Source organism: Manis javanica, chromosome 12 (genome assembly GCF_040802235.1).
Source record: "Manis javanica isolate MJ-LG chromosome 12, MJ_LKY, whole genome shotgun sequence".
NCBI lineage: Eukaryota > Metazoa > Chordata > Mammalia > Pholidota > Manidae > Manis > Manis javanica.
Window position 1 is genome coordinate 80857048 of NC_133167.1, and position 27353 is coordinate 80884400.

The 27353-nt window shown below is 36.8% G+C and overlaps 1 long non-coding RNA gene across 2 annotated transcripts in view; it reads right to left on the reverse strand.

Moving 5' to 3' along the window:
* Positions 1-2957: 2957 nt before the first annotated feature.
* LOC140845156 (uncharacterized) overlaps positions 2958-27353 on the reverse strand; it is a 42722-nt gene continuing 18326 nt past the window's right edge. Inside the window, exons 4-7 of one of the 2 annotated variants that reach the window (XR_012123875.1) lie at positions 25624-25787; positions 6361-6466; positions 5092-5228; positions 2958-4045 (exon numbers count right to left, since the gene is read on the reverse strand). This is a non-coding gene — a long non-coding RNA (uncharacterized lncRNA). Of the gene's footprint in view, positions 4046-5091; positions 5229-6360; positions 6467-25623; positions 25793-27353 lie in introns of both variants that reach the window. The other variant, XR_012123874.1, reaches the window with a different exon arrangement.

Sequence of the window (27353 nt, forward strand, 5' to 3'; positions counted from 1 at the left end):
GGGCTCTGGTCAGTGGCATGGGTATACTTGGGCTGAGAGAAATGGATCCATCTCAACTGCAGAGATTTTTAGAAGGAATGTCTTTTGGGGAGAAAGTTTGAAGAAGAGAGAAAAGCAAATCTTTCAGTAAGAGACATCTATAGATGCGTTTTCAAACGGAAAAGGTGGTATATTTTCTGGGGACATCACCCTCCAGCCAATCTTAAAGAAATTTCAGTAATGTTCCTTTCACACTCCTCAGGTACACATTTGTTTGGGGGACAAGAATTCAGAGCTGAGTCCTGCTTGGGAAGGTACAGGGGCTGCCTGCAGTAGGCCCTTAACACAGGTGCTGTGAAGCTCACAAGGTGTGGTCCAGGTCAAAGGACCCCATTCCACTTGCTGGGCTTAGAGAAATAAGGGGAAAAATGAGTTTGATTAAGTTATACCTTAACTTAAAACTTGATGGGTTTCCTTATGTTTTCTTTTCATAAGAGAACTTAATGATCGTAGACTATTTTGAAGAAAATTTAAGTTTTATTTGAACAACTGGATTGAAATGCAATAAATTAATTAAACATATCAGTTAAAGCACAAAACATACAGCCCATATAAAAATGGTTCTTTACATAAGGAATAGAAGAGCCAAGAAATTGACTTCCTGCACTTAAAGTAAGAATTTAACAGTTATAGAAAAAGACATGCAATCCTCAAGGTGTTCTTAAAAAGAGGTTTCTTCAGGCTAAATAATGATAATTATGAATTTATAGACACTCCTGTAGTCCTACTTTTTCAGTTAGTCACTACCTATCTCCTTATTAGGGGCTTTGCATTAGGCACACTCTTTCCACAAACCATATTTTAAGAAAGTATTATAAATTAATATGTATTTATTATATATCTAAAGGCAACAATAAAACTTCGATAAGCAGTTTCCTGATTTAGTTCTAAAAGAAGTCATGTACCAAATATAAAGTTATTTATTTTCTTCTGAGTCAATTCTATGTCATGACTTAAAAATAGCATTAAATAGGCATATGCCTCTCTGGTCATCATTTTTAACTGGACTATAAACTTCCACTAATCCTCCAAATGTCAGAAACTTATGAAATTAACATTAAACTATTAAAATTTAAATAATTTGTCGCACTTAGTAAGTCAGCTGTTTGGAGCTACAGTTGATATATTTGATTTACTATTTGCAACATATATATCAGTTTATAGCTTTTATATCCCAATGCAGGGTTCATTTGCTCTATAGAAAAAGAACCTTTAACTTTTTCAATTAAATTGCAACAGTGTTTGTGAGTACCACAAAGAGTTGAAATCAGTTAACACTAATAACCATAATTCAGAATGAGAAGGATATTTTTAAGTTATAAAGCCCGAAGTATTTTGATTCAAAAGCTTTGAGAGGCCAACTATCCTATAAGGAAAGTTTCAGAAACAGTCTTTGGTGTTTTGGTGGCAAACAGAGATTCATTGTTAAATAAAAATGAATAGTAAAATTTATAGTAAAGAGAATTAAACTTTAGTCTTAGCTCAGATCATGGGCAATATACTCTGGAAGGATTTTGGGGGCCACAGTAAAGTGTTGATTTCCATAAAATTATTAGCGATTTATGAACTCCAGAAAGTTTTAGGATCTCTCATGAGAATGATTCTTTGCAGTTATCTGAACAGCACCCATTTGTAAATACCAAAAATGTCTCAGGGTAAACCATAAAGTGTATATCCTATCGTAACTTTCCCTCCACGGCCCCCTTGGTATGCACAGCGGCTTAGATTGTAAAGGAGATTGCTTTTCTTGATGTTTCTCCTTGGGGCGGCGTGCGGGTGTTTGAATGGTGAGGATGGAACAGTTGATGCTCTTCCCTTTCCTCTAGAAGATGAAAAGCCACCATGTAGTTATGAGTGCCTCTAAAGAGTGAATGGACTCTTTCAATAAAAGCTATTTTTGCCAAAGCCTAACTGCTGCCCATAAATGGGTTCTTTAGGTTTGTTTTTATTTGTCTTAAAAGAGAGTCAAGTAACACCAGGCCCACAGTGACCCAAGTAACTCAAGCCCCAGGAAATCCAACCCAGTTTGTTCTAAGCAGGGCAGCCCTGCCTGTCTCCAGGAGGCCCAGTGATTTCCTATTGCCTCCTTAAGCACATGAGTACAGCCTGCAAGAACAGACTGCCTTTTATTCTAGTTAGAGTTGGGTCATATTTTATCTGTCCCCTGACTAGTACGTGCTCTTTCTCACCGTGCCTTCTCCCCACGCACCTGGGGGTTTCAAATCTCAGCTTTGATGTTTCTTCCTTGTCTTGCAGCATTCTGGGCTCTGAGGGTGGGGTGCACGCCCACTTTTTTTTCCCACTACACCTGCAATTATTATACTGGCTGACACTCTCCTGTTTCTGCCAGCAGCTTGCTTCCACTGAACTATAAACTCACGTTTACTGCTGGTTACTTAGCATCAAGCACTCTGCCTGGTGTCATAGGAACCAATATTTGTTGAAGCAATCTTCACTTGAGGGGATTTATAATGATTTATGGTCATTTAAGAGATGGAATAATCGAATTATCTTGATTGCTAAAGCTCACGTCTTCCTCACTATATCATACTAGCTTATTTAATTGTCCACCTTACCCACAATACGTGACATTCCCAGAAACTAACACGTGGTTGCTGCATATTATCTTTCTGAAGAGTTATTGTATGTGTACATAAGGAACACATGAAGGAATGACTCTGGCCAGGCAAATTTTTAAAAAATATTTGATATTCTTTTCCTATTCTTTATTGCTTATTTGCCATGGAAACATGTGTAGCGCTGGTAGAAAACTCAGAAGACAATATTTCTGGCTCAGAAAAGAGGCACTATTCTTTAAAAAAAAATACAGCTAGTTTTTTGGATGGGATCTCATTGGTTCAGAATTTTTTTTTTTGCCTCCATGTGTTTTTTTTCTCAATATTTTATGAAGACAACCAAAACATTTTTTGAAAATTATTTAATTTGCTATATTACATGAGCACCCCATACAGATCATGTTTGCTTAAAAATAAGCTAAAATATATATGGATTCTACAGTTATTTCCCAGTTTCTCTTGAGTACCCCTTTTAGTGAATCAATTGGCACAGTACTTGGGAGAAAATCTGTGCTCCTTTGCTTGTCAGTTTCTGGTTCTGTGTGGTCAGTTCGGGAGAGTCCCTTTCTTTTCTCAGGTATATACCATAATCCTGGGTTTCAGATGCTGAAGAGGATGTGTTTCTGCTGAGTTAAATCAAGGTAGTGCACATGCATACAGAATAGGAATCAGGCCTATGAACAAAGCAGTGAGGGAATCAAGCTTCGGCATAGTGGCTGCTGTAAGGCCAGGGTCCAGGAGAAGCAAAGCCAAGTGACAGGTCAAAACCAGCAGCTTCAGTGAGTCCTCTGCATTCTTCTTGTTTCATTCATAAATAATTCCTGCATCTGGAGTTACATAGATCCCTTTATGCTTTAGTGTCAGAATTACAGGCCACCTTTCATCATATACAGCTGTGTTCAGGTGTCTCCCCCAGCCACCTGAAATTCCCGAAGGGCAGAAACAGCTTAGAGAAGGGACGCAGGGGTTCCCTATTGTCCTTCTCCAGTCTTTTCACCCTTCTGAGTGGCTGATACATTACTAGACTGAAACTCAGTCTTCCTCTTCAACAGGGACCAACATCTTTTACCAAATCTGTGTCATGCCCTCTGTTTAGCCCCCTTGCTAATTTCAACACCGCTGTTCCTTCAGAAGAGGAGTCACCAAATCAAGGGCTTGGTCCAGATCTGGATGGTCACATGTTTATAAATAGAGCCTCCTTGGAATAGGACCACACTCACTGTGCTGTCTACCTTCCATGGCCCTTTCACCAAAGCCAGAATTGAGCAGCTGAAATATAGGCGATATGGTGCCCAACACTTAAATTTATATCAACCCTTTCCGGAAAAGGATTCAGCTACAGTCTTGAAATCAAGTGGAGCTCTGATTATAAGTAATTCTCCATTGAATGCAGCTTCTTTATTTTCCTTTGTCCTTCTTAATCTGTTAATCTGCAGAGAGGAATAAAATCAGGATAAGAATTGAGCAGGTGAAGTTGATATTAATGCATCTATGCATGAGTAATGCACCCATGATTAGTAGTGGATTATTGACAATTTTCCATTTATACTATTTTCATTATGTGAGATCAAAATATGTCTTATGAGGCATGCAGAACTGTGAGGGGGACACCGACAGCATCACTGAAAGCTTTCTACAGAGAAATGGCTTTCCATTCCTTCAATAAATTTATAGTCTGTAATTTTATTTCCTTACATATGGGCCATTAACAGTTGACAGCTGTCAGACAAGGTCATATAAAACGACTCATTAAAGTCATGTTTAAAAAAGTCTAACCAACTGTTTTGTTTTCTATAGTTGGTTACTGACTAACCACTTTGGCAAAAATCCTCTCTTTTCACTTCCTGGGTTCACAGAACAGGCAAATATCCATATGGTAATGAATTTAGTCATATTTGAGAAATTTTTAGCATCCAGGGTAAAAATAAATATAAACTAGATTGATTCAGTAATTGTGTGTGTGTATGTGGTGTAAGAGGGTCTAGGCACAGGGTTTTGTCAAGTTTGAACTACAAAACTTTGCAATGTCTACTTGATTTCCACTGAGTTTAGTTAACTTAAGAATGACTTATGTATAATTGAGGTTATTAATGAATTTTTAATGGGAAAATTTTAGGTAAGAATGTCTACCCTGATAGTTTGACATGAGATCAGTTGTCATTCCATGGTGTGTTGTGTTACTGGGCTTTTGTCCTTCTTCACTGAAGATTAATGGTAATTACTTGTATTATTGGGAAAATTGGCTCTAAATTGTATCTATCTTGCAAGATTTTGTTGTTCCAGAATATTCTTGATCTGTTTAGTAAACTTTTTTCTGAATTACATGACTTTAACATTAATAGCTGAGTTTATAGTGTTTGCATGATACACTCATTCAAAGTAGCCTTTAGTATTCACCACATTTTAAAAATTGATGCAGTCCCTCTACTAGTTAATTCAGGCTGTCATATAAAATACCTTAGACTGGGTGGCTTACCCAACAGAAATTCATCTTCTCACAGTTCTGGAGGATGGCAGTCCAAGTTCAAGGGGCTGGCTGATTCGATTTCTGCTGAGGGCTCTCTTCCTAGCTTGTATACAGCTGGCCACCTTCTAGGTCTGACCTCATGAGGCCTTTCCTCAGGGAGAGAGGGAGACAGAGAGAGAAGGAAGAGGAGGGGGAGAGAGAGGGAGAACTTTAAATACAAGACTTCATTTCTTTGAAGAAATTCTCATATTTGGTAATTGTCTAATGAATCATTTCCTCTATTGTCATTGAGAATATAAATTCAGAATTCTGGGTCCTTTTTGCTTTCTCACCTAAAGTAAAACAATATTATTCTAGAGAGATCCTATCCCACACATTTTTCCAGAATAATAAGAAACTAAGAACAAAACACTTTGCCTTCCCTTTACAAAATCTTCACTGGTAAATATGAAGCAGATTTGTGAAAACTGAATCCAAAGTCTAGAATTAATTGTTTCACCTTCTCTTTCAAAAGATAGAATATGCTTTACCTGAGGGATAAAATTTCTGTTGAAGGTTTATTCTTAAATTTGTGAATAAAAAGAGAAGCCCAAATTTGTATAATAATAATAATTGCAGAATTGGTTCACTTTCGTACTTTTAAAATATGCTATCAAAAGGAAAGAAAATTCTATTCTGATTAAGACTGGAAATCATTTCTAATTTACTGGTGTATTATTTTGACTGATTTTCACCTTACAAAATCAACAAAGGAATTAGAGCATTTATAAAATTCAAAATAAAAACTGTATGTCATGGAAGAGAAATAAGAAAATGCTTGAATAAATTCCAAATATTTAAAAAATCAATAAGTAGAAAAATTTTCATGATGCCTTTTATTGTATGATGCAATAAGTTTTATAAGTAATAATAAAAGTATTATTAAAGAAATGCCCATTACTGTGTGTATAGGATCTATAGGGAAATAAAAAGAGAGGCTTTTTCTTAGGGGGAACATACCCAGAAAACCATATTAATCATTAAAAATACACTCAGAGCCACTGACTTTATATAACAGTCAATATGTGTATCAAAACAGTGAAACACTAACTTGTAATTTTAGATATTTCAAGTGTTCAAATACTGTTTAAAGAAGACATTTCACGTTTAATTTAGCTCTTTTGTGAAATAAAAATAGGTCAATATTAGAAACTAAATTAAAATATGACTTTAGAAAACTTTCCCTGAAAGATAATTCATATATTTGATACAAAAAATATTATACTTGCTTTCACTCACCTTTCCTCACTATGTTCTGTGCAGTTGATGTGACTCAGTCCATAGTGAAGGAGTCTGTCTTACTTTTGTACATCAAATTTATGCATGTGGAATGCTATGGATAAATCTAAAAACAGGAACAGATCACGACAGTTATAACTAGAAGTTTCATGTTATCTAAGTTAATAAAAATAAGAGGCTTAATATTAAATCACTTCAAAAACATTGGATTCTTTTTCTAATGTAAAAGCAATAAAATTTTAATTTACATCCAATCATCTCATTTTCTCAAAAATGTTAATGTTTATAATAACAATACTTAAAAAAAATTTTTTTCAATGAGGAAGGGAAGCTTTTCTGTCCCTAACATAAATTTAACATATGATTTCCTTGGAATATTAAACTCCCAATGTCAAAAAGTGAATGGTAATAGTATCATTTAAAAATTTTTAATTGTGGTAAAATATATATAAAATGAAATGTACCAGATTGCCCATTATTAAGTGTTCAGTTAAGTGGCTAAGCACATTCATATTGTTTTCCTACCATCCTACTGTCCATTCACAGAACCCTTCATCTGGCAAAACTGAAACTGTATCTGTTGCATATATCTCCTCATTAGCCTCCTGTACCCTCTTAACAACCATTTCACTTCTTGTCTCCGAACACTAAGTATTTCATAAAGGTGGAGTCACACAGTATTTGTCCTTTTGTGATTGGTTCATTTGCTATATCATTGTGACCTCAAGGTTTATTAGTGTTGTGCCTGTGTCAAAATTTCCTCTTTTTTTTCAGTGCTGAAGACTATTCTATTGATGTAGAAGCCAAATTTTGTTTATCTATGTACTTATCGATGGACTCAAGTTGCTTCCACCTGTTGGCTGTTGCAAATGATGATACTGTGAACATGGGTGCATACAGCTCTTTGCACCTCCACTTTCAGTCCTTTTGGATGTGTACCCAGAAGTGACATTGCTGGATCACATGATAGTTCTATTGTGAATTTTTTGAGAAATCTCTATAACTTTTCCCATAGTGGCTGCATCCTTGTACATTCCTACTAACAGAGCACAAGGGCTCTGATTTCTCCACATGCTTGCCAACACTTAATTTCTTTGGTTTGTTTGTCTTAATAGTGGCCATCCTGACAAATATGAGCTGGTACCTCAGTGTGGTTTTGATTTACGTTTCCCTAATAATTAACAAAGCTAAACATCTTTGCATATGCTTTTTGGCCATTCTTCTTTGGAGAAATGTTTATTCAAGTCCTTTGCCCATTTTTAAATTAGGTCTTTTGCTTGTCTGGGGTGAGTTGTAGGGGTTCTTTATGGAGTCCGGGTATTAACCTTTATCAGATGTAGGATATGAAAATATTTTTCTCCCATTCCAGGTATTGTGTTCAGACTCTATCGATGTGTCTTGTGATGCACAGAAGTTTTCATTTAGACATAGGCCAATTTACTGAGGCCTTTTTCCATTTGTTACCTGTACTGATGTCAACCCTAAGAAATCATTGCCAAACCCAGGGTCCTGTAACTTTTACTTTATGCTTTCTTCTAAGAGTTTCATAGTTTCAGTGCTTATATGTATGTCTTTGATCCATTTTGATTTAAAGTTTGTATATAGTACAAGTAAGTGTCCAATGCTGCTCTTTTGCAGGGAAATATTCAGTTTTCCAGGCACCATTTATTGGAAAGACTGTCCTTTCCTCATTAAGTGGTCTTGACATTCTTATCGCAAACCATTTAACCATACATGTGAGGGTATACTTTGGGAGCTTCTACCCTATTCAAATGATCTACATGGTTTTCTTTCTACTGTTATCAGCCAGTTTTGATTTTGTAGCTTTGTAAAATACCTTTTGGAACTTTGTGATAGCTCCAAATTTGTTATTATTTTTAATTTTTTTAAATTTTGATATCATTGATATACAATTACATGAGCAACATTGTGATTACTAGATTCCCCCCATTATCAAGTCCCCACCACATATCCCATTACAGCCACTGTCCATCAGCATAGTAAGATGCTATAGAATCACTACTTGTCTTCTCTGTGCTATACTGCCTTCCCCCAGGTTATGTGTGCTAATCTTAAGGCCCCTTTTTCCCCTTATCCCTCCCTTCTCACCCATCCCACCCCCAGTCCCTTTCCCTTTGGCAACTGTTAGTCCATTCTTGGGACCTGTAAGTATGCTGCTGTTTTGTTCCTTCAGGTTTGTTTTGTTCTTATGCTCCACAAATGAGTAAAATCATTTGGTACTTCTCTTTCTCCACCTGGCTTATTTTACTGAGCATAATACTCTCTAGCTCCATCCATGTTGTTGCAAATGGTAGGATTTGTTTTCTTCTTATGGCTGAATAATAGTCCATTGTGTATATGTACCACATCTTCTTCTTTATCCATTCATCTGCTGATGGACACTTAGGTTGCTTCCATTTCTTGGCTATTGTAAATAGTGCTGCGATAAACATAGGGGTGCATCTGTCTTTCTCAAACTTGATTGCTGCGTTCTTAGGGTAAATTCCTAGGAGTGGAATTCCTGGATCAAATGGTAGGTGTGTTTTGAGCATTATGATTAACCTCCATACTGCTTTCCACAATGGTTGAACTAATTTACATTCCCACCAGCAGTGTAGGAGGGTTCCTCTTTCTCCACAGCCTCACCAACATTTGCTGTTGTTTGTCTTTTAGATGGCAGCCATCCTTTCTGGTGTGAGGTGATATCTCATAGTAGTTTTAATTTGCATTTCTCTGATAATTAGCGATATGGAGCATCTTTTCATGTGTCTGTTGGCCATCTGTATTTCTTTTTTGGAGAACTGTCTGTTCAGTTCCTCTGCCCATTTTTTAATTGGATTATTTGGTTTTTGTTTGTTGAGGCATGTGAGCTCTTTATATATTCTGGACGTCAAGCCTTTATCGGATGTGTCATTTACAAATATATTCTCCCATACTGTAGGGTTCCTTCTTGTTCTATTGATGGTGTCTTTTGCTGTACAGAAGCTTTACAGCTTAATATAGTCCCACTTGTTCATTTTTGCTGTTGTTTTCCTTGCCCAGGGAGATATGTTCAAGAAGAGGTCACTCATGTTTATGTCTAAAAGGTTTTTGCCTATGTTTTTTTCTAAGAGTTTTATGGTTTCATGACTTACATTCAGGTCTTTCATCCATTTTGAATTTACTTTTGTGTATGGGGTAAGCCAATGGTCCAGTTTCATTCTCCTATATGTAGCTGTCCAGTTTTGCCAGCACCATGTGTTGAAGAGACTGTCATTTCACCATTGTATGTCCATGGCTCCTTTATCAAATATTAATTGACCATATATGTTTGGGTTAATGTCTGGAGTCTCTAATCTGTACCACTGGTCTGTGGCTCTGTTCTTGTGCCAGTACCAAATTGTCTTCATTACTATGGCTTTGTAGTAGAGCTTGAAGTTGGGGAGTGAGATCCCCCCTACTTTATTCTTCTTTTTCAGGATTGCTTTGGCTATTTGGGGTCTTTGGTGTTTCCATATGAATTTTTGAATTATTTGTTCCAGTTCATTGAGGAATGTTGCTGGTAATTTGATAGGGATTGCATCAAATGTGTATATTACTTTGGGAAGGATGGCCATTTTGATGATATTAATTCTTCCTAGCCATGAGCATGGGATGAGTTTCCATTTGTTAGTGTCCCCTTTAATTTCTTTTAAGAGTGACTTGTAGTTTCCAGGGTATAGGTCTTTCACTTCTTTGGTTAGGTTTATTCCTAGGTACTTTATTCTTTTTGATGCAATTGTGAATGGAATTGTTTTCCTGATTTCTCTTTCTATTGGTTCATTGTTAGTGTATAGGAAAGCAACAGATTTCTGTGTGATAATTTTGTATCCTGCAACTTTGCTGTATTCCGATATCAGTTCTAGTAGTTTTGGAGTGGAGTCTTTAGAGTTTTTTATGTACAATATCATATCATCTGCAAATAGTGACAGTTTAACTTCTTCTTTACCAATCTGTATTCCTTGTATTTCTTTGTTTTGTCTGATTGCTGTGGCTAGGACCTCCAGTACTATGTTAAATAACAGTGGGGAGAGTGGGCATCCCTGTCTGGTTGCCGATCTCAGAGGAAAATCTTTCAGCTTCTCGCTGTTCAGTATACTGTTGGCTGTGGGTTTATGATATATGGCCTTTATTATGTTGAGGTACTTGCCCGCTATTCCCATTTTGCTGAGAGTTTTTATCATGAATGGATGTTGAATTTTGTCAAATGCTTTTCCAGCATCTATGGAGATGATCAGGTGATTTTTGTCTTTCTTTTTGTTGATGTGGTGGATGATGTTGATGGATTTTCGAATGTTGTACCATCCTTGCATCCCTGGGATGAATCCCAGTTGGTCATGGTGTATGATCCTTTTGATATGCTGTTGAATTCTGTTTGCTAATATTTTATTTAGTATTTTTGCATCTACATTCATCAGGGATATTGGTCTGTAATTTTTTTTTTGGTGGGGTCTTTGCCTTGTTTTGGTATTGGGGTGATGTTGGCTTCATAGAATGAGTTTGGGAGTATTCGCTCCTCTTCTATTTTTTGGAACACTTTAAGGAGAATGGGTATTATGTCTTCTCTGTGTGTCTGATAAAATTCCGAGGTAAATCCGTCCAGCCCCGGGGTTTTGTTCCTGGGTAGTTTTTTGATTACCGTTTCAATTTCTTTGCTCATAATTGATTTGTTTAACTTCTGTGTTTCTTCCTTGGTCAGTCGTGGGAGGTTGTATTTTTCTAGGAAGTTGTCCATTTCTTCTGTGTTTTCCAGCTTGTTGGCATATAGGTTTTCATAGTAGTCTTTCATAATTCTTTCAAATTTCAAATTCCAAAATTCAAATTCTTGTGTATTTCTGTGGAGTCTGTCATGATTTTTCCATTCTCCTTTCTGATTCTGTTGATTTGTGTTGATTCTCTTTTTCTCCTAATAAGTTTGGCTAGAGGCTTATCTATTTTGTTTATTTTCTCAAAGAACCAGCTCTTGGTTTTGTTGATTTTTGCTATTGTTTTATTCTTCTCAATTTTGTTTATTTCTTCTCTGATCTTTATTATGTCCCTCCTTCTGCCGACTTTAGGCCTCATTTGTTCTTCTTTTTACAGTTTCGATAACTGTGATGTTAGACTATTCATTTGGGATTGTTCTTCCTTCTTCAAGTATGCCTGGATCGCTATATACTTTCCTCTTAAAACTACTTTCTCTGCATAGCACAAAAGTTGGGGCTTTGTGTTGTTGTTTTCATTTTATTCTATATATTCCTTGATATCTGTTTTGATTTGTTCGTTGATCCATTGATTACTTAGAAGCATGTTGTTAAGCCTCCATGTGTTTGTGAGCCTTTTTGTTTTCTTTGTAGAATTTATTTCTAGTTTTATACCTTTGTGGTCTGAAAAACTGGTTGGTAGAATTTCAATATTTTGGAATTTACTGAGGCTCTTTTTGTGGGCTAGTATGTGGTCTATTCTGGAGAATGTTCCATGTGCACTTGAGAAGAATGTATATCCTGTTGCTTTTGGATGTAGAGTTCTATAGATGTCTATTAGGTCCATCTGTTCTAGTGTGTTGTTCAGTGCCTGTGTGTCCTTACTTATTTTCTGCCCGGTGGATCTATCCTTTGGGGTGAGTGGTGTGTTGAAGTCTCCTAATATGAATGCATTGCAGTCTATTTCCCCCTTTAGTTCTGTTAGTATTTGTTTCACATATGCTGGTGCTCCTGTGTTGGGTGCATATATATTTATAATGGTTATATCCTCTTGTTGGACTGAGCCCTTTATCATTATGTAGTGTCCTTCTTTATCTCTTGTTACTTTCTTTGTTTTGAAGTTTATTTCGTCTGATATTAGTACTGCAACCCCTCCTTTCTTCTCACTGTTGTTTGCCTGAAATATGTTTTTCCATCCCTTGACTTTTAGTCTGTGCATGTCTTTGGGTTTGAGGTGAGTTTCTTCTAAGCAGCATATAGATGGGTCTTGCTTTTTTATCCATTCTATTACTCTGTGCCTTTTGATTGGTGCATTAAGCCCATTTACATTTAGGGTGACTATTGAGAGATATGTACTTATTGCCATTGCAGGCTTTAGATGCATGGTTACCAAAGGTTCAAGGTTAGCTTCTTTAGCATCTTACTGCCTAACTTAGCTCGCTTATTGAGCTGTTATATACACTGTCTGGAGATTCTTTTCTTCTCTCCCTTCTTATTCTTCCTCCTCCATTCTTCATATGTTGTGTGTTTTGTTCTGTGCTCTTCTTAGGAGTGCTCCCATCTAGAGCAGTCCCTGTAAGATGCCCTGTAGAGGTGGTTTGCGGGAAGCAAATTCTCTCAGCTTTTGCTTGTCTGGGAATTGTTTAATCCCGCCATCATATTTAAATGATAGTCGTGCTGGATACAGTATCATTGGTTCAAGGCCCTTCTGTTTCATTGTAATTAAATATATTATGCCATTCTCTTCTGGCCTGTAGGGTTTTTGTTGAGAAGTCTGATGATAATAGCCTGATGGGTTTTCCTTTATAGGTGACCTTTTTCTCTCTAGCTGCCTTTAAAACTCTTTCCTTGTCCTTGATCCTTGCCATTTTAATTATTATGTGTCTTGGTGTTGTCCTCCTTGGATCCTTTCTTTTGGGGGTTCTGTGTATTTCCGTGGTCTGTTCGATTATTTCCTCCCCCAGTTTGGGAAAGTTTTCAGCAATTATTTCCTTAAAGACACTTTCTATCCCTTTTCCTCTCTCTTCTTCTTCTGGTACCCCTATAATACAGATATTGCTCCTTTTGGATTGGTCACATAGTTCTCTTAGTATTGTTTCTTTCCTGGAGATCCTTTTATCTCTCTCTATGTCAGCTTCTATACGTTCCTGTTCTCTGTTTTCTATTCCTTCAATGGCCTCTTGCATCTTATCCATTCTGCTTATACATCCTTTCAGGGTTTGTTTCACTTCTGTGATCTCCTTCCTGACATCTGTGATCTCCCTCCGGACTTCATCCCACTGCTCTTGCATTTTTCTCTGCGTCTCCATCAACATGTTCATGATTTTTATTTTGAATTCTTTTTCAGGAAGACTCATTAGGTCTGTCTCCTTCTCAGGGGTTGACTCTGTGATCTTTGTCTGCCTGTAGTTTTGCCTTTTCATGGTGATAGAGATAGTTTGCAGAGCTGGTACGAGTGACGGCTGGAAGAGCTTTCCTCCTTGTTGGTTTGTGGCCTTCCTCTCCTGGGAGAACTCCGACCTCTAGCGGTTTGTGCTGGGCAGCTGCGTGCTGACAGGGGCACATAGACAGGGCTTCTGCTTCCTGCCTGGCTGCTGCTCCAAAAAGGGTGGAGCCCCGTTGGAGGGGGAGTGGCCGGGAGGCTATTTATCTCCGTAAGGGACCTCCATGCTCCCTGCTGCCCAGGGGGTTAGAGTGCCCAGAGATCCCCAGATTCCCTGCCTCTGGACTAAGTGTCCTGTCCTGCCCCTTTAAGACTTCCAAAAAGCAGTCTCCAAACCAAAACAACAGCAACAACAACAACAAAATTAAATAAATAATTAAAAAAAGAAAAAAAGAAAAAAATGAAAAATGCACGATTTTCTTTGTCCTCAGTCGCCGGTCTCAGGCACCCACTCACTGGTCTTGCTGCCCTGTTTCCCTAGTATTGGGGTCCCTGTCCCTTTAAGACTTCCAAAAAGCACTCGCCAAAAAAAAAAAAAGAGGAGAAAAAAAATGGCCACTCTCGTTTCTTTTTTCTCCGGCGTCGGCCTCAGGCACCCTGTCACCTCACCAGTCCTGCCACCCTGTTTCCCTAGTATCCAGGACCCCACGTGTGCACTGTGTCTGCACTCTGGTGCGGATGGCTGGGGCTGGGTGTTCAGCAGTCCTGGGCTCCTTCTCCCTCCCGCTCAGACCGCTCTTCTTCCCCCCCCCCCAGAGCTGGGGGGAGGGGCGTTCGGGTCCCACCAGGCCAGGGCTTGTATCTTACCCCCTTTGCGATGTGCTGGGTTCTCGCAGGTGTGGATGTGGTCTGGATGTTGTCCTGTGTCCTCTGGTCTCTATTTTAGGAAGAGTTGTCTTTGCTATATTTTCTTAGATATATGTGGTTTTGGGAGGAGATTTCTGCTGCTCTACTCATGCCACCATCTTGGCTCTGCCTCCCTATTTTGAGTTTTTTTAAGAACCTCCATACTGCTTTCCACAATGGTTGAACTAGTTTACATTCCCACCAGCAGAGTATCAGGGCTCCCCTTTCTCCGCATCCTCACCAGCACTTGTTGTTCTTATTCTTTTCTATGTTGGCCATCCTAACTGGCGTGAGATGGTATCTCATTGTGGTTTTAATTTGCATTTCCCTGATAATTAGTGATGTAAAGCTTCTTTTCATGTGCCTGTTGGCCATCTGAATTTCTTCCTTGGAGAATTGTCTGTTCATATCATCCACCCATTTTTTAATAGGGTTATTTGTTTTTTGGGTGCTGAGGCATATGAGTTCTTTATATATTTTGGATGTTAACCCCTTGTCAGATATGTCATTTACAAATATATTCTCCCATACTGTAGGATGTCTTTTTGTTCTGCTGATCGTGTCATTTGCTGTACAGAAGCTTTTTTGCATGATGTAGTCCCATTTGTTCAGTCCCATTGAGATGCATTCAGGAAAAAGTTGCTCATGTTCATATTCAAGAGATTTTTGCCTTTTTTATCCTCTAAGAGTTTTATCATTCAAATCTGTTCTTTTTCAAGACCATTTTGTCTAAACAGAGTCCCTTGAGATTCCATATGAATTTCAGGAAAATATTTTTCTGTTTCTGCAGTCTGGATTTTGACAGGAACTACATCAAATCTGTGGTATTAATATTGGTACTTATTATATTAATTATAATATTAATAAGTATTGATATTTTAACAGTATTAAATCTCCCAATCCATGAACTCAGGGTCTCCTCTAGTGTATTGGTCCTTCTTTAATTTCTCCCAGCAGTGTTTATTCCTAGGTATTCTGTTCTTTCTTATGCTATTGTAAATGGTATTGTTTTTTTAATTTCCTTGTCAGATTTTTCATTGTTAGTACATAGAAATGTAACTGCTTTTTATGTGTTGAATTTGTGTTCTATAACTGCTGAATTCATTTCTTAGGTCTGCCAGATTTGTTGGTAAAATCTTTAGTCTTCAACATATAAGATCATGTTATCTGTGAAAAGAGACAACTTTACCTCTTCCTCCATATTTGAATGCCTTTCTAGGTATATTTTAAATTACAATATCACTATTTAAAACAATATGTCTCTTGACTATCATTAAAACTTATAATATTCAGTCTAAGATTATCACAGGCAACTAGAATTTTTTATCCAGATTTAACATATATTTTGAAAAAGAAAAGTTGTAATATCGAGTTATTTTGGCAACCAGTCTGATTGGCCTCATGAACCTATTTCCTGAAATTATTTTAAGTAGTCATTTAAACAAAAAATCTCCACATGTTACTAATTTAAATAAATGTTCATAGCTTTTTCAGGCCTTCCTGAACCATATGTGGATATTTAAATTGAAGCAACTCTCAATAACCATATCCCATATGGGGAAACAAGCTTAGACTACATTACTTTACTTAAAAAAAAAAATTCCTAAAAGAACTGGGTATAGTGTTTTGGGAATTGGGTAATTCTCTTCCTGGTCCAATTTTCTCCAATTAAAGGCCAAATTTTCTCCAATTAAAACTGATAATATTCAGAACCTTAGGTAGTGCACTTGCATAGTTGCAACACAAGAATGCACCTTTATTTTCTACATAAGCTTCATCAGAGAATAAAATTGTGGTTTTCTATTATTCTTAAAAATATATATGGTTTTTATCATTATATTTTATGACTATTTTGCCAAATAATGTGATTTATTTAGCATATGATATTTATGTCCTTGAGACACGAGATGTTAAACAGTAAATTTGCACTTGCAAAAGGTTTTCCCATCAAGCCTTTTAAATGTGTGTGAAAGCTGATATGTAGAATAGAAAGCTAATTACATAAATTAATTCAGTATGGATTTATTTAAATTTTACAGTAATTTGACTTTTAAGAATTTTTCCTATACTTACAGTAACACAAGCATGCAAATATATATACATATATACATAAATATACACTCATTTTATATATATAAAGGATTTCTCTGCAAATGTTTATAATACTGTAAGTCTGAAACTGTTCAATAAACATTAAATGACCATCAATAAGTTACATATCTATATCTATAAAATGTATGAAAAAGAAGTGCAATATTGTTTATTTTAAACCATTTCAGAAAATACTCATTTTCTAAAAATAATGTGTATTAGTTTATTTAAATTTTTCTTGTGTGTTTGTTAATACCTAGTATGCTACCTTAAGAAAAAAAACATTAGGTACATAATAAGTCTTAATGTGATTATACCTCAGGAAGAGTTTTGGTGTGGAAATATTCAGAGCAAAATTGTAATAAAAATGTAAAATTTTAATAACTTAAAATGCAGTTTTTAATATATTTTCTTTCTGCTGTTGACTGTCAATGCCATATACGAGGACAAGACCTATATCTATATAGGTATAAATATAAACGAATTTCAAAGCAGTTTTTAAAAACTTATTATTCAATACTGGTGAAGTCTATGAATAAGCTTTACTTAAGAAATATATCCTAGGGCAGATAGTGTGGCATTTTTTTTAAGTAAAACATCGCAAAAGCAATTTGCACCATGAATAACTTTACATCAGGTCTCCCCTCTACCTTGGATTTAAAAGGATCATTAACTTTATTGCAAATGTAAGCAGGTGGTATGAATCGAGGATGAACATTTTAAAAACATGAGCCCTTGACATTCCTCGTGGAAACACTGTGACCGAGCAGCTGGAAGAGTGAGTGCCACCATTTACTTGGAGCTTGCAGCCAGCCAGGTAGTGGGGCTGACCCTCCGCCCTGGGAAACCGTGGGTCTGGCCTCACCTCATCTGGGACGCCTGAAAGCTGCACGGAAGCCTGTGGTTTCTGCCTGGTGACCATCTCTGACACTCTTCAGATTCCTTCCCTCTCAGGGATGGAGGAGAAGTTCTAGCCCGGCACTCATTCCTGAGGATCACTAAGCAGTTCCTTAGTTTTGCTACATGTTAAGCAACAGTGTCCTGGGGCAGCAGTAAGGGCCGCAGAGGATCCTGATGTGTAATGTTGGCTTATGTGTAAATCGTTGATTTCAAGCTACTAATGTGTAGTTCCTGAATGGGCATGGGGTAGGAAAGAGACAAGATTAATTGGCTCAGGTAAGCATTGCTATCCACTCCCGCACATCCCTGATTCTTGACTGGACTCTCCTTGCTTCATTATAGACCCTGAAACCGTTATTTTGTTAGATTTTACAATGACTTCTTTATCATATACACTACAAACTCGTGTGTAAACACTTGTTCAGGGTAATTATATATATACACAAGTATAGTTACAGAAAACATATATTATGTATTACACCATACAATATTAATAGAGATGAATATAACATAGAATAATACACACACGTGTAGTTTTCTCTCCTGATTTGAAGGCAGCAGCTGAGGCAGGATACAGTCTAGCCTTTGCTCTAAATGAGGGCCCTTGAAGCAGCGCAGCCCAGTGAGTGGTCACTGAGACCTGGCAAGCCATCTTGGGAAGAGCAAACAGCCTGACCCTGACCCTGATGTGGGTTAATATTTCCTACTGGGAGGAAAATAATCTTCCCAAAATTGTCTAATAAAATTGTACCTCTCAACTTGTCAGATAACAGAATTAGAAATAGCAGTGACCGCTTACAATATCTTTTTAAGTGGATAAGAAGTTATTCTCACAAAGGGCTTTAAATGCAATCCCAGCTCCAGGAAAATTTTATTAACAAATCAGATAATCTTGATTTTCTTTCTAAAGCACCTCTGAATGAGGTTAGATATATGATCTTTATTTAAGTTATCATAATCCCATTACAAGAGCCCAAAGCATAAAATAGACTAACTGCACTGCTAGGCTCTCAACAAGACTGTCTGGGCACAGCTCCTGGACTGCTTTCTCTGATGAGAGACTGGGGTGTCTTCCACCGCCGGCCATTCCTGGTGCTAACTTAGCCCTTTGGGACTTTAGGATGATTGGCAGTAGGGAGGGTATAAAAAAAAATTCTGTTCGGACAATGACTCTGGTTTTTACATTTTTTCAGATTTTTCATTTACAATCAATAGTGTCTGCCACTAACTGGGCCTCTTTTAAAAACAGTTCATTTCAATCATAACTGTAGTCATGAAGTACATTTGTAGAAACCAAAAATGTTAGTTTCTACATGAAAAAAGTCAGGTACCAAAAGGGTTGTAAAATTACATAATCTTTATTACTTCACAGAGCATATTTATAAAAAATAATTAACTTTTTAAAGTAGTCGTTTTTATGCATTTCTTTCCTTGCAGCTTTAGTTTTATAGAAATGTTTGTAAACAGACATTGCTTCTATCATAAAAAAACACTAATCATTCTAATAAATGTTCTGTATCAATTTAGCCCCTATTGCAAGACTCTGTTGCCAATTAAGTAAACTGCATGACCCCAAGGTTATATGACAAATGCTATAGAAAATACTAGAAAAATAACCAAGGGACCTTAAAGAGTAAGCACATTTTCTCAAAATTCCAATGGGTTGAAGGAAGTACTTAAACACCAAGATAAGCCAAGTCAACACAAATTATCTTTTTTTTTAATAGAATTAACTGTAGAATGCAGTATTTTTAGGCAAAATGTTGCTAAAACATCACTTCTGAAGAGCTTAAAACTATCCTTAATTACTATTAAAATAAATCAAGTGATTAATGATTAAGTTTGGATGAAATTGGCAGAGATTAAATTTAGTCAAATGTGTATGACCCAAGATACTTTGGTTTTCACATCGATTTACTTGAAAATAATTTTATTAAATAACAAATGCATCCTCTTGGTCATCCAGAAAGTCCATCTTGTGACATAATTAAATCCAATGAAAAAATAAAACAAACAAAACCAAAAATATAATAAGAGCCATTTTGAAGAATATTCAATTTAATTCTAAAATATGGTTATTTCAAATAAATTACATGAAGCCTCACATCCCTGGAAAGAAATGGCTATTTTCTTTTGTGATGGAAAGCATACAGATAGAATGAATACTGTGGAAAGATATCATTTACAGAGAATAATAATTTTAGGAAATACATAAGCCCTTCATGCAGTGATTTTTCCATTAGACATTAGACAAATAAATGTTTAATTATTTGATATGAAAAACAAAGACATATCACTGCCCTAAACAAATTTTTGGAACAAGGATATAAGTAAATTAAAAACATCAAATGATTAAAATTAAAACAAATCCATGAGAATTCAAGTGTAAGTAGTTATATAGAGGTTGAACCAGAGGGAAAACCAACTAAAGGCATTTCCACCAAGATCAGGCACAAGGCAGGATGCTCAGTCCTATTATTCAACATTTTATTATTATTACTATTACACTTTTTTACTGAGGCATTAACCAATACAATTAGAAAGTGAAATTACTTAGAAATCAATATTTAAAGAGAGAGTAAAACAATCTATTTCCAGATGGCATGACAGTATATCTGGAAAACTGAGCTCAGAGATCAGTGATAGCACAAAGTCAAAAAGCAAATAATACAGTGAAACAGGATAAATGTTAAAATACAGACTTCAATTGAATTCATAAGCAGAAAAAATAAACACCTGGGGAACATAATCATCGAGAAAACCATATTTATAATAGCACCAAAGAAGGTTTACTACTGAGGAATAGACTTAACAAAAAATGTGCACATTTTCTTGTATTTCATATTCCAGTACAAGGAAAATTTTAAAAACATCCCTAATGGACACCAAAGTGAACTCAAACAGGTGGAAATAGAAACCTTGCTCTTGGGTAGATAGACTCAACATTTAAAACGGTGTGATTCTTCCTAACTAATTTATAAATTCAATCCAAGCTTTGTAAAATACCAACATGGCATTTAATGTTTGATTAAAACTTTTAATATTTTGATAAAGAAAAATGGAAAAGAACAACTATAAGGTGAGACTAGCCCTGGTGGATAAAAAAAACACACTGGATTCACTTTGTTATGGAGACAGTGTGGACCGGTACATGGACAGATACAGAGACCTTGAAGAGGCAGAGAAGTCAGGCCTAAATACGTGCCAGAAGAGGGCAAATAACTAAGATGGAGCTTCCCATCCTTGACGGACTGATGGACTCTTAAATGAATGGTTTTGGGACAACTGGGTAATTATTTAGGAAAAGTTAACATAAACACATATCTCATCATACACAAGAATGAATTCCATTCCAAATGAACATAGTATCTAAATGGTAAACATGAAATCTTACCATTGCTAGAAGAGGTTAAGAATAAATATCCCTTTCATCAGGTTTTAGGGAAAGGCTTTCAAACTATGACTCAAAACTAGAGGCAGTAAAAATGGTTTATAAATTTGACTACATAAACATTTTTCTAAGTTCTATGAAAATCACCATTACAGAAGTTGAACGATAACTAACAAGTTGGACAAAATTTGCAACAGAGACCACAGAGCTAATATCATAATACACAGCAGCCCCTGCAGCTGCCCCACAGTTGCCTCCTGCCTTCCAGTCTCAAGTTCAGCTGCAGGGAGAAGCAGATGCTCCTCCCCCACCTCTCACTCCATCCATCATGTCAATGCTTTCTCATCTGGTGCTTTCTCATCTCACTTTATCTGAGGATGAAGAGGGGTGAGTGCAGCACAGAGAGATATTTTGAGAGAGAGAGAGAGACCACACTCACATCACTTATGTTGCAGCGTGTTGCTACAGTTGTTTTATTTTGCTATCAGTTACTGTTGTCAATCTCCTTTGCCTGATTTATACACCAAACTATCATAGGCACATATCTATAGGAAGAAGCATACTACATTTTGGGTTACGACTATCTGTAGTTTCAGGCCTCTACTGGGGATCTTGTGACAACTCCCCATGGATATGGGCAACATTGCATAAGGTTATCTCTAAAATTGAGGGTTAAAGTACCAAATCCCAATAGAAAAAAAACGGCAAAATACATTCAAAAGCAAATCATGAGAGGTGAAAAATGGCTGTCAGATAGATAAAAGTAATTTCACATTTGCACTCATAGTCAGAAAAATGCAAATGGAAACCAACATACCATTTTTAATCAGACTGGCAACAATTACAAATAAGATTGGGGGGAAACAGGCATCTCATATAATGGTGGGAATCCAGGCTGATTGCTGGGAATTCCTTCTGGAGAAAAATCTGGTAATGTGGACAAAGCTACAGATGCACAGCACTTATGATTCGGTCAGTAATTTTACTTCTAGGAATCTACCTCAAAGGTAGACCTACAATTTTGAAAATGCATATGTATAAGTTCTGCAGCACTGTTTTCATTGTACACCATTGGAAACAACTCAAATGCCCATACACAGGAGAATGCTTGGACTTTGTGGAGACCCACACACCACAGGGCTACAGCTCTAAGAAATGAGACTATCTCTGTAGCTGTTACTGAAGCATTTCCAGGACATACCACAAAGTAAAAAAGCAAAGAACAAAAGAAAATCTACAGTACACTTCCCTCCACTTAAGAAAAAAGGGACATAAGAAAACACACAAATTTCTGGTCATTAGTACATTAGAATTGCAGGAGGAGTAAGTCAGAAACCTGCAGGGAATAGAGGGAAAGGGATGGAGGAAAGGATGAAATAAATGGTGTCCGGGCCGCAGAAATGAGGGGTTGCCTCTCTGAGTCTATCTTTCATGCTGCACTGATTCTTGAAAACCATACTAATGTTTCACATACCCCTAAGTAAGCAGATATTAAACCAATTACAATATGGAGAAGAAATAAAATGGAATAAAATACCAACAAATGAACCAGACTTTTTTTTAGTACGTAACTTAATCACACTGCAGGTGGTGGGAATGTAAGAAAATGAACCTAAGTAACCGGACAACAGTATCTAGATATGATGCTGTCAGCCTGGAGACAAAGGTAATTGCGCATCAACACTGCAGTTGAGTTAGTAAGTGTGTTTTTCATAGGGGAATGGGTTAGCAGTTGTAGAATTACATTACATACTTAATAGAAGTGAACAGGTATTACACTGTTGATAATGAAAGCTGAATTTCCCACTGTTGGAGAAAAATTGCAAGTAAGGAAAGGGGAGAGGCAAAAATTGAATGGTGTTATGTTGGATTGGAGGTAGAGGTATCAGTATGAACCCATGATAGGGCACATACATGCACGCACACACACACACATGCAGAAATACAGACACGTATAAAGGCATATCTGGTACTAAATTCTTAGATATCTATTCCCCAGCTTTGTCTTCTTAGATGGGCCAGAAACAATGACTACCAGTAGCAAGGTAAACATTAACCCTCAGGTCTTGGTTTTTACATATAATTCACTAATAAGAAGAACAAAGGCTCTTTGAAGAGGGCTGGGCCAGAGAAAATAATCGATGACCATGAGCATCCTATGGTGCCAGAAATGCCCAGCATGTGGGCACATGATGCAGGACTGACCTAAGATGTTCCCAGTGGACAAACCTGAGATGAGCTGAGTGAAAAAGCAAATAATGATAGTAATTTATGATTACCCCCTACAAGAAAACAGACATCCATGGATTTGTGCTGATGCAAATAATTGCATAAATATATAAAAGGAAAAGAGCAGCTCTCCTTTACTATAGAGTCCCAGCTCATAAGTATAGAAGGAAAGAGGGTCATATAAAATTGCCACTAGGCAAACACCACCACGGTAATTGTTGCAGATACGATCCATCAGTGGATGCTAAAATTGTTAGTGAAACTTGGAGGAAGAACAGTATTTGCCTCGTTTGAAATGTATTAACCACAAAGGGAAATTCAGGAACTTTACAGAGGAGAAACCTAACAGATACCAACCTTAATCATGTGACCAAGGTCAGTGTATGCCAGCGTCATGAAACCCTGAGGACAACGTCCTGACAAACCCCCAACGTACAAGCATCATTTCTGTGGCATTCTTGACAAAAATACGTAATCTCACCATCGTGAGAATACATCAGACAAACCTATATTGAAGGCATTCTACACAATAACTAATCAGTACTCTTTAAAAATGTCAGAATGATTTAAAAAATGAGAAAATGAAGGAATTCTCACAGATTAGAGGAAACTGAGAAAAAGAATAAGAAAATGCAGTGTGAGATTCAGGAAAACATTCTGGAAAAAAAGACAATATCTGTATCTTAATATTAAACACTTTGTAAGTATATAATGTTAATTTTATTTCAGGCAGGGAAAATCATTTTGTCCCACTTCTTTGTTTTCTCATCCCAAAACCATTAACTGAGCACCTGTTATCTCCTAGGCAGTCTACTAAGTGCTGGAGGTACATAGTTGATCAAAAATAAGAATTCTTTTTTCAGACCTTACTTTTAGTGAAGAATAGAAACATGATTTTATAAAGGTGCATGATATTTCACCTTTTGAAACAATTCAATGAACTCGTCCCCAGATGAAGTGTAACAGCTTAATAAAAATAAAGAATTCTCTAAAAATACAAAACAAATAAAAGTATATTGAATGTAAAGAGATCTTCAATTATCTGTTTTATCGGAAAAATACCTGAAGTATTTTTCTGCTACTATAAATACTGATACAATTTTTCCTGATTGGTCAGGAAATAAATGACAATGAAACTTTTTATCCTATTTTTAAAAAGTAGCAAAAATTTAAGCACACATTGTATGCTGATAGCTTTCCTTTGGTCCAATCCTTTTCCTGCATGATTTTTCTGTTAAAAAGTAAAGTACATTGATTTTTGAATGTTAGATCACCCAAGTGTTTCCGAGGTGAACCCCACTCGGGTGTCACTTATTCCTGTTAGGCGTCACCGTAGTAGAATTGATTATTTCTTCAGGATTTTTGTGTATGATTATAAAACAATTTGTCCATAATTTCCTGTGACATACTGTCTTTTTCAGGTTCTAGTAACCATACCGTACTGGCCTCTTAAAAAAGATTTAGGAAGTGCTCCCTCTATTTTTATTCTTTAGAAGATTTTACTTAAAACTGAAGGGATCTCTTCTTATCTGATAAGAAGAATTACTAATTGATCTGGGGTTTTCTTCTTGGGCAAGCTTTTATAATGTGTGTTTTTTATTTCTTTGACAGACATAAAACTACTCAAATGCTTTACTTCTTTTTCTGTCTGCCTCATCCATAGTATGTTATAAATGGTATTTTGAAATGTCAATGGCATTGTTGAAGAATTTGTCTATTTCATCCAAGTTGTCATATTTGTTGGCATCAACTTATTTAAAGCATCTGCTCCTTGTTCCCTCATCTATACCGTCAGGAGCTGAATTTTCCTTCTCTCATCAGTTGGAAACCAGATAATCCCTATGAATCAACATTTCCTAGACATCACGTTAACAAGCAGAGCAGAACTGTGGTCCCTGAGAGGCAGGGAATAAAGGAGGCGAGCCCTACTCCTACCAGTTTGCTACAAGGAGGCATTTCCAGAACACAGCACAGCAGGGAGAGACACCACAGCTGGTGACTGTGCAGGTTTGAGCAAAAGGCGTCTGGCATTTGGGCTGATGGGGAGGCAGGAACCTTCAGCGCAGAGAAGCCCCAGGAGGTAGGGAGCTCTCGGGAGCTGGAGAGCAGGCCCCGTGCAGCTGTCTTACCACGTGTGTGAGTGCAAGCACACGACCTAGCTCAGGCAAGAGCCATCCAACTGGTAAGAGTAATGTGTAATTATTGCAAAAATGTCAGCAATATATTGAAATAAAGACAAAAAAAATCAAAAGGAAAAACTAGCTGTTCACAACAGGTATTTAAAAAAAAATTGTCCTTGCTGTGAAGAAAAAGCATGAAGTTACTTGTTTTCTTCAAGGTACTAGCTACTATGTGCCAGGCATTATGCATTTGCTTTTCTTATGCCCCTGTCAAGGGAGGGAGAGGCTGACATTCAGGGAACTGTCCTTTGATTAGAGTACCTTTTTTGTTCTGTCCTATGGGAGGAAAACATCGTACAGAGTGCCTTAGACACTACATGGAGGAGCATTATTTGTGAATTTATATATAAAAACTGTACTGTACATCTAAATATGTTAGTTAAAACCTGGAAAAGTAATTATGTCTAATATTTAAATTGAATTTCTTCCATGTTCTTTGAATTTAATCGTTGTTTTCTTTCTCTCCAATAAACCAGAACTTACTTTGTTACTTGAAGGAAGTCTTGAAGAATATGCTCTCTGGGCAAATTTGTGGTGATATTGTTATTTTAAGGTGTTGACATCTGTCAACAGTGACGCAGACCCAATGTTTGGAACACAACGATTATCTGATTCTTGATTGATGTCCTCAGACTTTGCCAGAATATCTGTTCTTGAAACAAGAAGGAAAAAAATGGCTTCGCTGACTAATATCTTCTTATACAGTTTCAAATTGCATTTATTCTTCCAACCTATTATATCTCAATATGAGCATGTGATGTAAAGAAACACCAATTTGAAGAAAATATAAATGCCAACCCACTCACTATAAGCCATGCGCAACTCCTAATAATGCAGTGCAGCTTTTCCACTTTATAGCATTCGATGTGCAGGACATCTTGGCATAAATAGAAACAAACCAAAAATGTTACTCTTTTAAGTTTATGTTCAGAGTAGAAGCAAACTGTCTCCAAACGACTATATAGGAATCACAGCTACACCCTGTACCATATGGAAACATTCCTGAAATGCCCAGCACAAAAGCACGTTTCTGACGATTGCCTAGTTATAAGATGTACCAGGAAAGCATGTTTGTTATGCTCAACGTGTATGCAGAGTCATTTGTGTGATGATAAATATTTATACTACAGGCTTTTGAAATTCTCTTACTGAAAAATGATCACTTCTTTGAAGTTGCACAAGGTTGGATGATGTGTTTTCAAAAATGCTTTCTGACAGGAGATAAATGACACTGTTCTTTGTTGTGTTTTTCATGCTGAAGTGCAATTTTTGTCTTGTTGCATTTATTTTTCAAGAATGTGTGAAGCTAAGCAATGATATCCCTTTAAAAAATGGAGAAGAAAGATAAAATACAGATTTTTCTAAGTACCATCATGTTTTTAATATCTAGTCAAACAATGACAGCCTATTAGCAAAGTTGGAGTGTATCTTCATTGCGCTATAAAAGCAAATTGTGTGTGTGTGTGTGCACGTGTGTTCCTTAGAGCACTAATGAAGAAGGTGTATTTGAAAAAAGGGTAAGAAAAACTTACTTGTGGAATACTGACTTGGTTTATGATTATCTAAGTTTGTTTTACTATCATCCATACACGTACATATCTAAGACAAGTATACATAGATAGCATACATACATAAATTCCCTCCATCCTATGCGCATTTATAGAAAAGAGCTGTTTTGTTTCAAAAATTAGATATTCATTAAAAGTATAGTTCATTGAGTCCAACTTCTATCAGTGAAAATAAAGCCCTTTAGAATCAAACATGACTGTGGCTTTAACAATCCCGTTAAGATGCAGGGCTATCAAGTATCTGGAGGCTCTGGTGAAGCGTGTAATTCGAGGGCAACGTGGACCAAACGGACTCAGTTGATGGTTCAAGTTACGGCAGAACAGCAGAAAGGTTTTCAGTCTCTCCCCTTCTCCTACCAAATGCCAGATAAAACAACTAGGGTCATAAAATTAAAACAAACAAGCAAGCTTGGGTGACCCCTCCAACAGCGCGCTGTGACAGGATCTCCCCACTGAACGCTTTTCTCTGGACACCAAAGCACTTGCTGACCTACAGGTTGCTTGGGCATCTCATGTAGTGAACTTTCCAGACATACATGTCCTCCCTATTCCTAGACTGTGAAGTCTCCTGGGACAGGAAACTGGCCTCTCTCCCTTTATTTTCAAAGCACCTATTTAAATGTTAAGACATGACTGTTTAAAATA